The sequence below is a fragment of the Bemisia tabaci genome, chromosome 8 (genome assembly GCF_918797505.1).
Source record: "Bemisia tabaci chromosome 8, PGI_BMITA_v3".
Taxonomy (NCBI): Eukaryota; Metazoa; Arthropoda; class Insecta; order Hemiptera; family Aleyrodidae; genus Bemisia; species Bemisia tabaci.
In genome coordinates, this window is record NC_092800.1 from 2,237,460 (window position 1) to 2,250,098 (window position 12,639).

Below are 12,639 nucleotides of genomic sequence, written 5' to 3' on the forward strand. Positions count from 1 at the left end.
AAATTTTTAATTTTTTATTTCGTTTTATCGGCGGTTGAAAAAGGGCATTTTGATCCCAAAACGCCCTGTCAAATTCTTTTATTCGCAGCCTGTCAGGTAAAACGTAAATATTTTTAAAGAGTAAATGATGCACAGGCTCAAGCTTTCTTTTAACGACGCCTTCCGTCCAAAAAAAGACTTTCAAAATCTGGAATGGATTACCACGGACTTTCCTTGGCTTGCGACCATCTGATAATCAGAATATTTTGTAATACAGTAGTCTCTCTCTGTAAAGACTAACCTTAAAAGGCGGACCTCTTTACAGCGAGGAAATCGATCGTTCCCTTAAACTTTCTATATTAAAAACGTGTATTTTCCTCTCAGTGGCGTGGCGTATTTTGCAATAAATCCATGATCTGCCATTTAAACCTATCGAAAAGGATCGATAAACAGGGTGTTTGCAACGAAACCCTTAATAATCGATTCTTTCCTGTAGCTTCAAATGAGGAAATATCGAAAGTTGATCTTCCAAGCCTCGTCACTATTTCCTCCGGACGTAACGAGCTTGGCAACGGAGTAACCCTCCCTGTAGCGAGCGGCCGTTCACCTGGCTCATAGGTCAAAGTGCAGGTCATACCTAGGAAGCTGCCTCCATAAAAGCGAATTCGATGAATCTTGCCGTTGTTCACGAATTTTCAGCGGCTGACAAATCAATGCAGTTTCACAAGAGGTGCGGGTATAGTGTTCATCGTTTGCAAATAAACAGAATAAAATTAAATTTAAAAAGAAGTTAAAAGTACCAGACTAGAGTACGGTCACACAATAAAATATTATTAAAATGTCTAAGAGCCGCGTCCCGGATGATGACCAGTGTGGACCGCGTCGGAATTTAATACAAACTTCCTCTGATTAGTGAGTGACTCTTCAAGATTTTAATAATATTTTATTGTTTAAGAATAAAATTAGTTAGGTTATAAGTAATTTTTTTAATAATTTGGGATGAAAGTAATCCATACAGAGTGTGAAAAAATTCAATGGTAGTGACAAGTTGAAAAACGCTGACTCCGCGAGTTATCTAATCGCGCCACACACGGTGCGGTCGGTGCGGATATCACATTAGCGCCTACAAAACTGCCAGAATACTTCACGCATTGCGCCATAGTACGGTCGTCGCTGGACGCATTTTAGCGCCTCCAAGACTGCAGGGATACTTCACGCATTTCGCGTTTACTAAGATGCACGCATATAGCGTTAAAAATTCGTCATTTCTCCGTGTAATGCGTAACTTCGCGATGTGCACTATATCCGACCAGTGGACACCGCGAGCCTAGCAATCCTAGGATCGAGGGAACGCGGACTTTTTGCACCCCTGAATAGTACTTTATTCTATTGAATCGTCGTTGTCCGACTTCGTCCGTTTTCCCCCGATCGATTATTGGACGTATTTCTATCAAACGGAACGATGTGCATAATGACATGAGCCTTGTTATGTACATATTCTTATGGGTCTCAGGGCTCATTTCTTAATGCACATAGTTCCGTTTGATAGAAATACGTCCTATTGTTATAAGGAGAGCCCCTCTTTAGGGAGGAAATCGGCCAGTCCCTTAAGTTCTCGTTGTAGAGAGAGATTAATGTATCATTACGTATGTTGCCGTGCTGAGGAAGAAGGCCGTATGAACATTCGAGAGTTACCAAAATTTCCGGGAACAAAGATGTGTTTTTGACGAAATTTTTGCACATTTTTCTTTGAAATTTCCAGAGATTTTAGATTAAATTGTGAACAAAATAGTCTGAAAAATTTAAGGATAAATGTTTTTAACTTTCTCAATGAGTTCGTGTTCCATCAGAGGAAGTTCGGCAATGCCTGAAGGTTCATACGGCGATTTTTCTTAGTACGGCAGTATAGGAGATAAATGTCGAATTCGGAATGAAAATTGGCAGGATGGCTTTAGTGTAAAAATTTATCGTGTTTCGCCGTAGCATCGATTTGTTGCCGTTTGAGGTATTCATATACATAAAAAAGTATGATGCAGATGATCCAATATGATTTGACCACAGGATTTTTAACCGTCTCTCTATCGGATCTAATTATCATTGAAATTCCTGCTTGCTCTAATGTGTGAACCACATACCTTCGACCACGCAAAAATGTGGAGAATGCTTGTTTTCAGCGTGTTCTACGCGTACATCGTTCAAAACGAAAACCCAGGTCGGCGGCCGTCATCGAATTGCAGGCCGGTCGGAGGCATTTTTTCCCCGCGACTCTCTGACCGCAGCCCGCGAGGTTCAGACAGCGTTGCCGTTTTAGCAAATGATTCTCCACAGAGCAGTGGAAATAAGGAGGATTTCAGTGTAGAAATGCAACGCTGCGAGCGGCTGCAAAGCTCGATACGAGAGAGACTTTGAACTGAGCCCGACTGCAGTCCACACCAATCTCCCTTTCCCGCCCTTCGCTGTCCCATGCGGTGTTGGCAAATCCAATAAATTAGATTTTATGTTGCAAACGCGCGCTAATATTAAAATTGAGGTCAGAGGCTGAGGATCTGTTTTTAAAGTGAGTCCGTATCCGAGGCAGAGAAACATTGAGATACCTGAAACGTTGCCATATTATTGGATTTTCAAAATAATTTATGGCGAAAAATAGAGAACCATAAAATATAATAAACTCATTTGGTTCCGTTAAGTAAAATGGAACCAAACTACTTCGGCTATTGCCAAATTTAATCGGGCAAATTAATTTCTTACATGAAATCGGTTGTGCGGTTTTCGTGGAAATTTCAGTGAATTTTCTGCATAGTACGAAGCAAATTCAATACAATTTTCAAAGGAATCCGAACTGAAGTTCTTTTGTAAGAAATTACACACATGAAAGTCGCTCCTACAACGCTCTCTGGCGTTCTGCGACACCCAAACGCCACGTGTGCCTATCTTCCCAGAGATTATCAGACAACTGACAACGCAACATCTCCTCTTTAACAACTTGCCGCCATCTCTTCATAGGAAGTCCTAGAGTCCCTTTATACTGAGAGTCAAGACAACACCCCCTCATGGAGTCACAAACGGGAATAAAGATTATAGAAATTGAACGTTTTTCGTAATCTTTGATCGGCCCATTCTCAAATTCCTTTCTCCGTTCCTTCTCTCATTCCGTTTGTTCCTTGTCGAACCCATAATTCCCTGGTCCATTCCAGAATATAATCTTTGCAGTCGGTGAAAATGTAATCTTTATTCCTGTTTGTGACACTGTGAAGGCCTAAAATACGGGAACCAATCAGAAATGGATTCACATTGTCTTGACTCTCAGTATAAAGGGACTCTAGGAAGTCCCTGTCGCCATTTCCCAGGTGGTACCCAATCCAAAACTTGTTTGGGCAACCTCTTCTCCGACATTCTGAAGGTCCAGTTACACGATCATATTGAGCCATCAAACTGGGGCTCTGATTGGTGGAAAAAGACCTGAGGTGAGGATGCGACCAATGAGAGGCCCAATTTGATGGCTCAATTTGATCCTTTAACTGGACCTTTACCACACAGTCAAACGTTCTTTTGCAAAAAATTAAATTTTCCGGTTAAAATTGGCAATAGCTGCTGTGGCTTGGCTCTTTTCTGCTTAGCACGGTCCGGATAGTACTCGATCGGGAAAGTCTGACTTTCGTCATTTTGGAGAAAATTTGGCAACATCCGGAGCAGCGGCTGGAAATGAATGCGGAGTCGGATCCATGAGATTCGTGGAGAGACGCCTGCACACATATGGGCCGCAACCCGCCAACCACATACCCGCCCTCCGCGAGACGACAGACCGCTGGCCGCCTAGCTCCTGTAACGAAGAATTTCATTCTCCGTTTTAAGTTTTTCCCCTTCTTTTGTAGACCAAAATAGCGACAAATGTGTCACGGCTTGGCGACACCGCGCCACGACGCCCGGTGACGGTACATCAGCTGTTTGAATAATGAAAAGAAATGGAATACTGTTTCTCCTTTTTTTTCTCTCTCGAAGATAACTGCGAAATCAGGGTTTTCCGTAGATTTACCCAAAACGAAAAATTGTAAAAAAATTCTAAACTACTATAAACTTCTGTAGGAAATTTTCCTACATCCATTTCTGTAAATTTTATATTTTAATTAATTTTTCTTGTAACAAAAATTTTGCAACGAATGTCGAGATCGTCTTTCAATAGCTTCAAATCAATCTGATAGCCCTCTAAGCCAAACATTGTTCAACACCCTCTCCTTTCCGGAGGGTCACCTCTTCTCTCATCTTTTCTGTATCTTTCTCGGCTCGAGGTGCACGTTAGTGAGTGGCATCTCGTCGAGCCGAGTTAGTATAAAACGCAAACCAGGTAAAACGCAAACCCCGAAAAAAACCGGCAACTGTTGGATGGTGACAGGATAAATTGCTAACTCGGCGTTAGTGGCTGTTTATCCGCAAGGCGGAATTAGGCCAATCAACCTAAACACAACAACAACAACAACAACAACTAATCAAGTGCAAAGCGGAAAATTTTCCAATTTTTCATTTGAAACTCTTCCAAATTGTCGTAAAATGACCTATTAGAAGGTATAAAATTAATTCGCCCCTTTTAATCAACATTTGTGATACTTTCGGTGGTTTCACTTTATGTAGTGAGAAGCAGATTCCTCGAGACTCTGAGCCTGGTCCGCAGATTGTTCAACTTCATAATGGATAATTTTAGTTATCGAACTTTCTTTTGACTTTAAATGGTGTATAATTTTTTCTAGACTGTATCAATACCTTGTGATCAAATTCTCAATCTATAAACCTCCATATCATGTCGCAGGATAGAGATATTTTAGCTATTTGAGATCTGTCAAGAACCTGATCACAGCAGCACTGCCAGTCTTACAGATACACTGTATTGAAATTTGACGAAAAAAAATTTACTGTCTATGTCATAAGCTGCTCACTATGATAAGTATTAATCGTGGATCAAATGCTTGATGTCTCCAACATCCTATCTCTAAGCCTGATGTAGTGCGTTGAAAGCGGAGTGTTATGGCTGCGAAGCGTCGATATTTGTTGTTAAGGAGGCGTGTAAATGAAACGTTTGGATAAGCTCGCAAGCTGTACGAATTCTTTTGTGTGTGGAAAATAACTGAATGTCCAGAATTCTAAACATCTGACTGTATCTCAAGTACCTAAAAGAAATGTTGGTCAGGTCAGAGTTTGTGAATCCTTGGCAGCAGTTAATGCAATTCTTCTACTTATTTAAGGCCTTCGCTCATCAAAGTTAGGTAAGTAAGAGACCGCTCAGATCCATCATATTATGCTTGTCAGTATTAGCCCATAACTCCATAGTGTAAAAATCCTTGGAGGGTGAAGTGCCCATCATCTGATGGAGTTCCTGAGATTTGTTTAAGAACTTTTCTTCCTGATTATTCTCTCAATTTTACCAGAATTGTCTCTTCCACCACCATCATAAAGTATTTCAACCTTGCATTAAATGTGAAATGATGTATACGCTATCAGAATTCCTAAAATTGGGAGTCGTGAAACAAATAAAGTAGCTTCACCGTAAACATTTGCTAGCTCAGTTGGCAGTTAAACTCTCATTAATTCGGTGAAAATAAAAGTAAATGTTTTTTCTTCGCTCATTTCGATGAGGAAACACATTGAATACATATAAATTGTGATACTGGATGCAACTAATACTACTTCCTGTAAAATTGGAAAATGTGTAACTCGAAAAAAGGAAAGAGGATCTCACCAGAGTGCTCTCTTACAACTTATAGATCAAAATTCGTGATATTTCGGCCCTTAAAGGTTCTTTCATCATTCAGAAATAAAGAAACTAAATTTAGTTTGAACAGGCATCTTTCAAGAAAGAAATGTGACAGCTTATTTGCAGTTTTTAGCTTTTTCATAATGCGTCAAATCTACCTCTTGACGAGAACAGGCGAAGATTCAAACCGCGCACTACTTATTGTTGGTTTACATTTCTCACTTACCAAACTTTAATGAGCAATGTTGTTAAGTACGTAGGAGAATTTCAGTAACTGCTGCCAAGGATTCACAAACTCTGACCTGACCAACATTTCCTTCAGGTACTTGAGATACGGTCAGATGTTTAGAATTCTGGACATTCAGTTATTTTTCACACACAAAAGAAATTGTACTGCTTACAGGCTTATCCAACCGTTTCATTTACACAGCTCCTTAAAGACACATGTCGACTCTTCAGTCGAAATGCTCCGCATTCAATGCATTACATCAGGCTTCGGGATAGGATTTTGGAAACAGAATTATTTACAGAGAATTATCTTGAAAAAATTACACACCATTTACAGTCAAAGAACATTTCGATTGCTAAAATAATTATCCATGAAGAATTATGCAAGAAGTGAAACCACCGAAAGTATCACAAATGTTGAGTAGAAGGGGTGAATTAATTATTTACTTGGTAAAAAGTCATTTTATGACAAATTCGGAGAGTTTCAAAGGAAAAATTGGAAAATTTTCCGCTTTGCAAGTGATAAGGAAGAATGTAAACAAATCGCCATATTGCCAAAAGCTCACCAGATGCGACACCCAACAGATGCCGGTTTTTTTCGGGGTTTGCGTTTTACCTGGTTTGCGTTTTATCTGCCCCCCGTCGAGCCCTCTGTCCATTTCACTTTCCTCTATTTTCTTCTCCTGTGCTGAGGTGCACGTTAGTGAGTCGCATCTCGCCCAGTTTCACTCTTCCTCCCCTCTCACCTCGATCCTGTATCCTGCACTCCTGGAATCTAAAGCCTAGAGGTGCACGTTAGTGAGTAGCATTTCGGCTTCCCTTTTATTTTGATTTCTTTTCTAGGATTTTATCGTCGATTGTAAAATATTTCCTAACGTATAAGCCTTGAGGTGCATGTTAGTGAGTGGCATTTCGGCTAAATTATTATCTTAATTTTGAGTGTAGTTTGAGTAGGATCCTCACAAATTTAGCTAATAAACGGACATTCTTTTTGTAAATTTGAGACACAAGAGTTTGATCATTCTTCCCCTCTTTCAAACTCTCGCATTTTTTAAATTGGCGCCCGAATCCAGGATCCCGGCGAGCTCATTCCGGCAACTACAGTAACGTTGGCTTATCTTATACCAGAGGACGTATGTGCCTCTGAAGAAACGGGATTTGCCTCGTTACAGCTCCCCCCCCCCCCCCCCCCCCGCATTATCCCGGACTGCCACGGTATGCAGAAAAAATGATGCTAATCAGTCGTGTTTTTAGTTTTCTCCTCTCGTTTCTACACGGCTTGCATGAAGGCACTCGTTGCTCGTTGCCAAACTGCCGGACAAACCACCCTGATTCTTTACTTCAGTCCCCTGATGGTCTAAGACTATATAATGATAGAAGAAAAAAATCTCGTACAAGACCGATTTTCACCAACGCATTACATTCGCACACATAGGCGGATGCAGGGTGGGTCCTTCAGTTCATCTGAAAAAAAGGAGGAAGAAAAAGAGAAGGAAGAAAAAGAGAAGGAAGAAAAAGAGGAGGAAGAAAAAGAGAAGGAAGAAAAGAGAAGGAATGGAGGAAAGAAGAAGAAAAGACGCTTACATTTTGGACGTATTTATGCTAAAAAAAACTATGTGCAAGTGGAAAGATGGGGTGTGCTCGTGCAAACTGCATAAAAAACAATGTAAAAGTGAATTTAGTTCCTCTTGAGAAAATGGAAAAGTGGGATTCTACATTAAAGCAAAAGGAATTGAGCGCTAACTTGTGAGCCATGGGCATGTGACAAGAGCGTTGTGGACAGGGCTCATGAGTTAAAAAGTCCCGCCTTAGATATTCCCGTTGTGCCCTGGCTCGATCGTTGCCACTGACGTCACGGGTGCTTTTAAATTCCCATTCATTCTTATGACCCCACTTTTCCACTTGCACATAGTTCCATTTATCATAAATACGTCCATTTGGCAATTATTTATGACGGAATTGACTCAAGCTGCATGTTGGATGCTTCAAAAATTTCCTGGGGGGGGGGGGGGGAGCGAACCCCTCTTACTTCCCCCTCCTCCCTCCGCTCGAGATGTCTGGATCCGCCCATGTTCATCCATTCGAAATGATCAGGATGTGGTGAATTTGACCATGATAGTTAAATTCAGTATTATGTTGTTAACATGGTAGAAGGAAAAAATAAAAAATATTCTACATCATCCCTTGAAGTTTTCGCAGAATTTTCTTCGCATACAGGAGAAAAGTCACGGTAGTTTTTAAGAACTGCCGTTGAGTTGTTTTCCCTCTTAAAAATAAAGTACGACAGTAGATGTGAAACGTCGCAGACCCAGATACGTGGTTGCTGCCTTACACCACGGATATCTCGTTCATTGTGAAGCGGGACAGTTTACGAGACAGGGTGCAAACATTTCACAGGGATGACATCTGATTCAAAGTTATTCCCTAACTTTCGCGTAGACTTTTATTGTCGCTGGATGGATTAAAGTTTTCCCTGCATCGATGCGTCGCCTCGCGGAAAAGTTATGAGTTTCAGCGGGGTATTTTTGTCGGGAAGACTAATGGCCGGAGAAATAATAAAGCCATGCACGGTTTTCAAATCTTTCAAGACGCCACAAGTTTTACAAAGCTCGCACTCGAGGACCAAGTTTCACTTGGACGTATTTCTATCCGAACGGAAGTATGTGCATTAAGACATGAGCCCTGCGACCCATAAGAATTTATGCATAACAGGGCTCACGTCATAATGCACATAGTTCCGTTTGGTAGAAATACGTTCACTTCAAGGAGGCGAGCCCACCTGGAGCCATTTCGCGTCGGGGATGTTATTCCGTTGTCAAGATCTAAGTCCTCTCGAAGCAAAGGGGATAGCGCATGGAAAAGACGTCGACCCTATGGCAAAAAGACGTATCTCGATTTCCATATGAGCCCTTTTTTCCGTATAGCTCTATGCTTTCTGGGGCTCATCTTGAGATAGAGATACGCCCTTACGTCGGAGGGCCGACGAAGAGAGTCACGTACACGCAGACATCTCATTTTAAATCAAATAATTTTTCCTTGGGTTGGGAAGCGAGGCGTGCTGTTTTGAAAATACGGGATGTTGGAAAAGGGAGATGGTACTCTGCCGTGATAAGGAAAAACACCGTATGAACATTCGAGAGTTGCCAAGTTTCCTCTGATAAAATGTTTATTTTTGAGATAATGGACCACTAGACAAGGTACGAATTTCAGCATTCTGATACACGTTTCTTAACCAAAATTTCACGTAGAACACGATGCGCACAACAAAAATTACCGAAACCAACTCCTTACAAAGATATTTAATGATTCCTGATGCGTGAATTCAAACCACCCGCTCATTAAAACTCAATGCTCTACGTGATTCACATCGCGCGCTAGACAGTTATCATGACTGTCTCTGCGATATAAAAATCTGGCAACCTCATCTTGACGCTTTGGCTCAGCTATAGCAAATTGCTTACAGTTTGAACGACACGATGGGAAATGAACATTGCTCGATAAAGAAGCTTGCTGAAACCGTTGCAGTAAGCGATTTGACTCACGTAGAGCTTTGAGTTTCTTGTGAGCGGGCAGTTGAAATGCCTCGTAACAAATGTGAAATAAAAACGTTAATATCTTCGTAAGGAGTTGATTTCGGTAATTTTCGTTGTGCGAATCGTGTTTTACGTGAAATTCTGGTTAAGAAACTTGTATCAGACTGCTTAAATTCGTACCTTGTCTAGTGGTCCATTATGAGTATTATTCCTGGAAATTTTCAGGAACTTTAGATCAAAATACGAACAAAATTCTCTGCAAAATTGGTAGAAAAATATTCATAAGTTTACCAGGGAATTCATGTTTTATTGAAGACAATTTGGCAACGTCTGAAGGTTCATACGGCGTTTTTCCTTATCATGGCAGTACTCGTGTGAGAGCTTGGGCACGGTTGAAAAATCGCGGCATCTCTGACGTAAACGCGTAACTCGGTTTATGCTTCATCGTCGCAAAGCGTGAAGTTACACGTCAAACAGGGCTCGTCTCGAAGTTGAGTTACGCCCTCACGTCAGCGGATCGACGCGAAATATGGCGCCAAAGCGATTCACGTCACGTCTCCGTATCCTTTCATCGTTTCATATTCTAAATGTTCATTTGGTTCCGTCCGAAAAAAAAAAACAAAGGGATCGTGATACATTATTTATTTTCGCTCGAAGTATATCACTCGCCTGCTCATTTCATTAGTTTATTGAATTATCTATTTGCTCGCGGAGTTTTTGTTACGAGATACGCTCGTAGAATATTGCAGGGTTAGATGTATTACACATTTTTTTGGATGCTACTGTATCCTATTATCTATTTTGTCAGTTCATCACATTTATCACGACACATCAATTCGTTCGTTTCATGTAGTGGAATTTGTCCGGAAAAATGATTGGAATGGAATTTTACTCTTCATGCACGCTTTTACAATTCGGTGGATTTAAATCCCAAGTAGTTCAAAGGCGTGATAAGCCTTGTCCAGATTTTTCCCGGACAAACGGCATAATTATATCTTAGGGCCTTTACAAAATGTATTTTTCAAAGCTAACTTCTTTTTATAACTATTCAAGTTAACGATTTTACAAATCAAAATTATACTATACTCTTAAGGTAAACAGAGGCAAGTGTGTAGTAACTAACATGTGTAAAGTGAGCTCACCACCTCTTAAAATACAAGGATTAGCTGCTCTTTTGCCACTAAGAGGGAATTTAGAAGCCAAAAATTATTAAATTCAAACCTCGAGTGTCTCTCACATGGTGCTGAGGGAGTTGGCCCTTTTCCCAAGTATTTTCTATATATTTCAAATATTTATGACATCGCATTCTCTCTGACTTTTCCAAGACATTTAATAGCACTAAATAGAGGAGGCATGGACAAAAAAATACCAATTTTGCGGTACCAGATTTTGAATTGTACATGATTTCGATCTTAATCATATATTTTAAGACGCGTTATATACCAACGAATAATAAAAATGAATTCATCAACAACAGTATCACTAGCTAGAACGAACAAACAATATAATGCTCTCATTCCGTGAGTCGAACGCACGGCGTTGGGATGCAACTATTTTAACGCGGCGGTAGCGTTTGGTATCGTTTATAATTGAAGGCGCTTCGTCTTCTCCGCATCTCCTCTTGACAAGCACAAACGCACCAGCGCGTCAGCGTCATTATTATCAGCCGATGCTCCCCGTAACTTTAAAACCCCGAATTTCTCTTTTAATTCTCTTCGGCGATTTATCCGTCTTTCTCCTATACTCTAATTTGTTTTGTTTTCACGAGTCTATTCTCGTAATACTTGGCGACGTTCCTGAGTTTGCATTCGTTGCTCAGTTCTTTTCTGCAGTTGGTTATGCAAAAAGTCGGTTTTTGCGGCATTTTTTCGGAAATTGCATAGTCTTAAACAACACAAGTATATTGGAAAGATATAAGAGATAAAGAAACCGTGCCTTAATATGAAATATAACGATGCAATATTTCGTCGGACTTGAATTGAAACGTTTCGAAATTTCCATGCCACGGCCATTGGTTTTTTGTTTAAATCACGATTTTCCCAAAATACATTGACAGGGCTGCCACTTTATTTGGGGACTCCAAAACTGAAAACACGGCATCACTGCTAATGTATTTGCTCCCTATCTTTGCATGGAGAGTTTGTCTTGATGTAGAGGTGGACTCTCAGGGTAGGGTGGGTTATCCCCTCCATTTTGGCCTCAACTTGAGAGCTTTTCTTGAGCTTGGGAGTTGATTTCAGAGAAAACCAGTGGCACCATCGTGTTTCTCGCGAACTTTTACATTAGAATCAGTAGTCAAATCGCAAATTCCTCACACATGCAACATCTCCATTGAGGGGCTTGGAGGACAAGGCGCGTAAGTGCAGTTTTTGCAATTTTGAGAAACACGTGTTTAAAGTTTCGAAATTACATGGATCCCTATGACGGAAAGAACGTTTAAACTGACGTGTTGATACTTTTAAGCAAATGAGCAAATTTGAAACAAGGATATGTGTGCAGGAATATCGCATTTACCTTGAAGATCCGTCATTCCATCAATCTGTTGCATCGAAGTAGATGCGGCACGACAGTTCCGATATCTAAACTTGACAGATTTCAAAACGCCTTCAATTGTGGCGTGATACCTCCCGCGTTCCGGAGAGTACGTATAGTTGTATCATTGCGCCTTACCAACGCGACGGGAGATTAACATTGAAGAAGCCTCCACGATGGCCTTGTCGGTAATTCTCGGTCATTTTTGCAGTCGGGGCCGCATAGTTAAAAAGTGCTTAAGGTAGAATAGTATTTCGCAAATTTGTAATTTTCATTGGAGGAAATTACATGGATCTTTATGGTGGAAAGAAAATTCTAACTGACTTTTTGATGTTTAAAAATTGGGATTTGGGAGCGAATTTTTCAAGGAATATGCATCAAGACTAGTTTTACTTTAAATCATTAATACCTCGATTTATTCTAAAAACTCTACTTAAGCGTTTGGAGACTCGAAAACTGAAAACACGGCATCACTGCTAATGTATTTGCTCCCTATCTTCGCATGGAGAGTTTGTCTTGATGTAGTGGTGGACTCTCAGGGTAGGGTGGGTTATCCCCTCCATTTTGGCCTCAACTTGAGAGCTTTTTTTGAGCACATGCAACATCTCCATTGCATGGCAGTTA

The 12,639-nt window shown here is 40.6% G+C and overlaps 1 protein-coding gene across 1 annotated transcript in view; it reads left to right on the plus strand.

Annotated features, from left to right (window-relative positions):
- The window catches only part of LOC109030132 (uncharacterized), a 135,432-nt gene that overhangs the window by 68,089 nt on the left and 54,704 nt on the right, over window positions 1–12,639 (plus strand). The window lies entirely within an intron of this gene.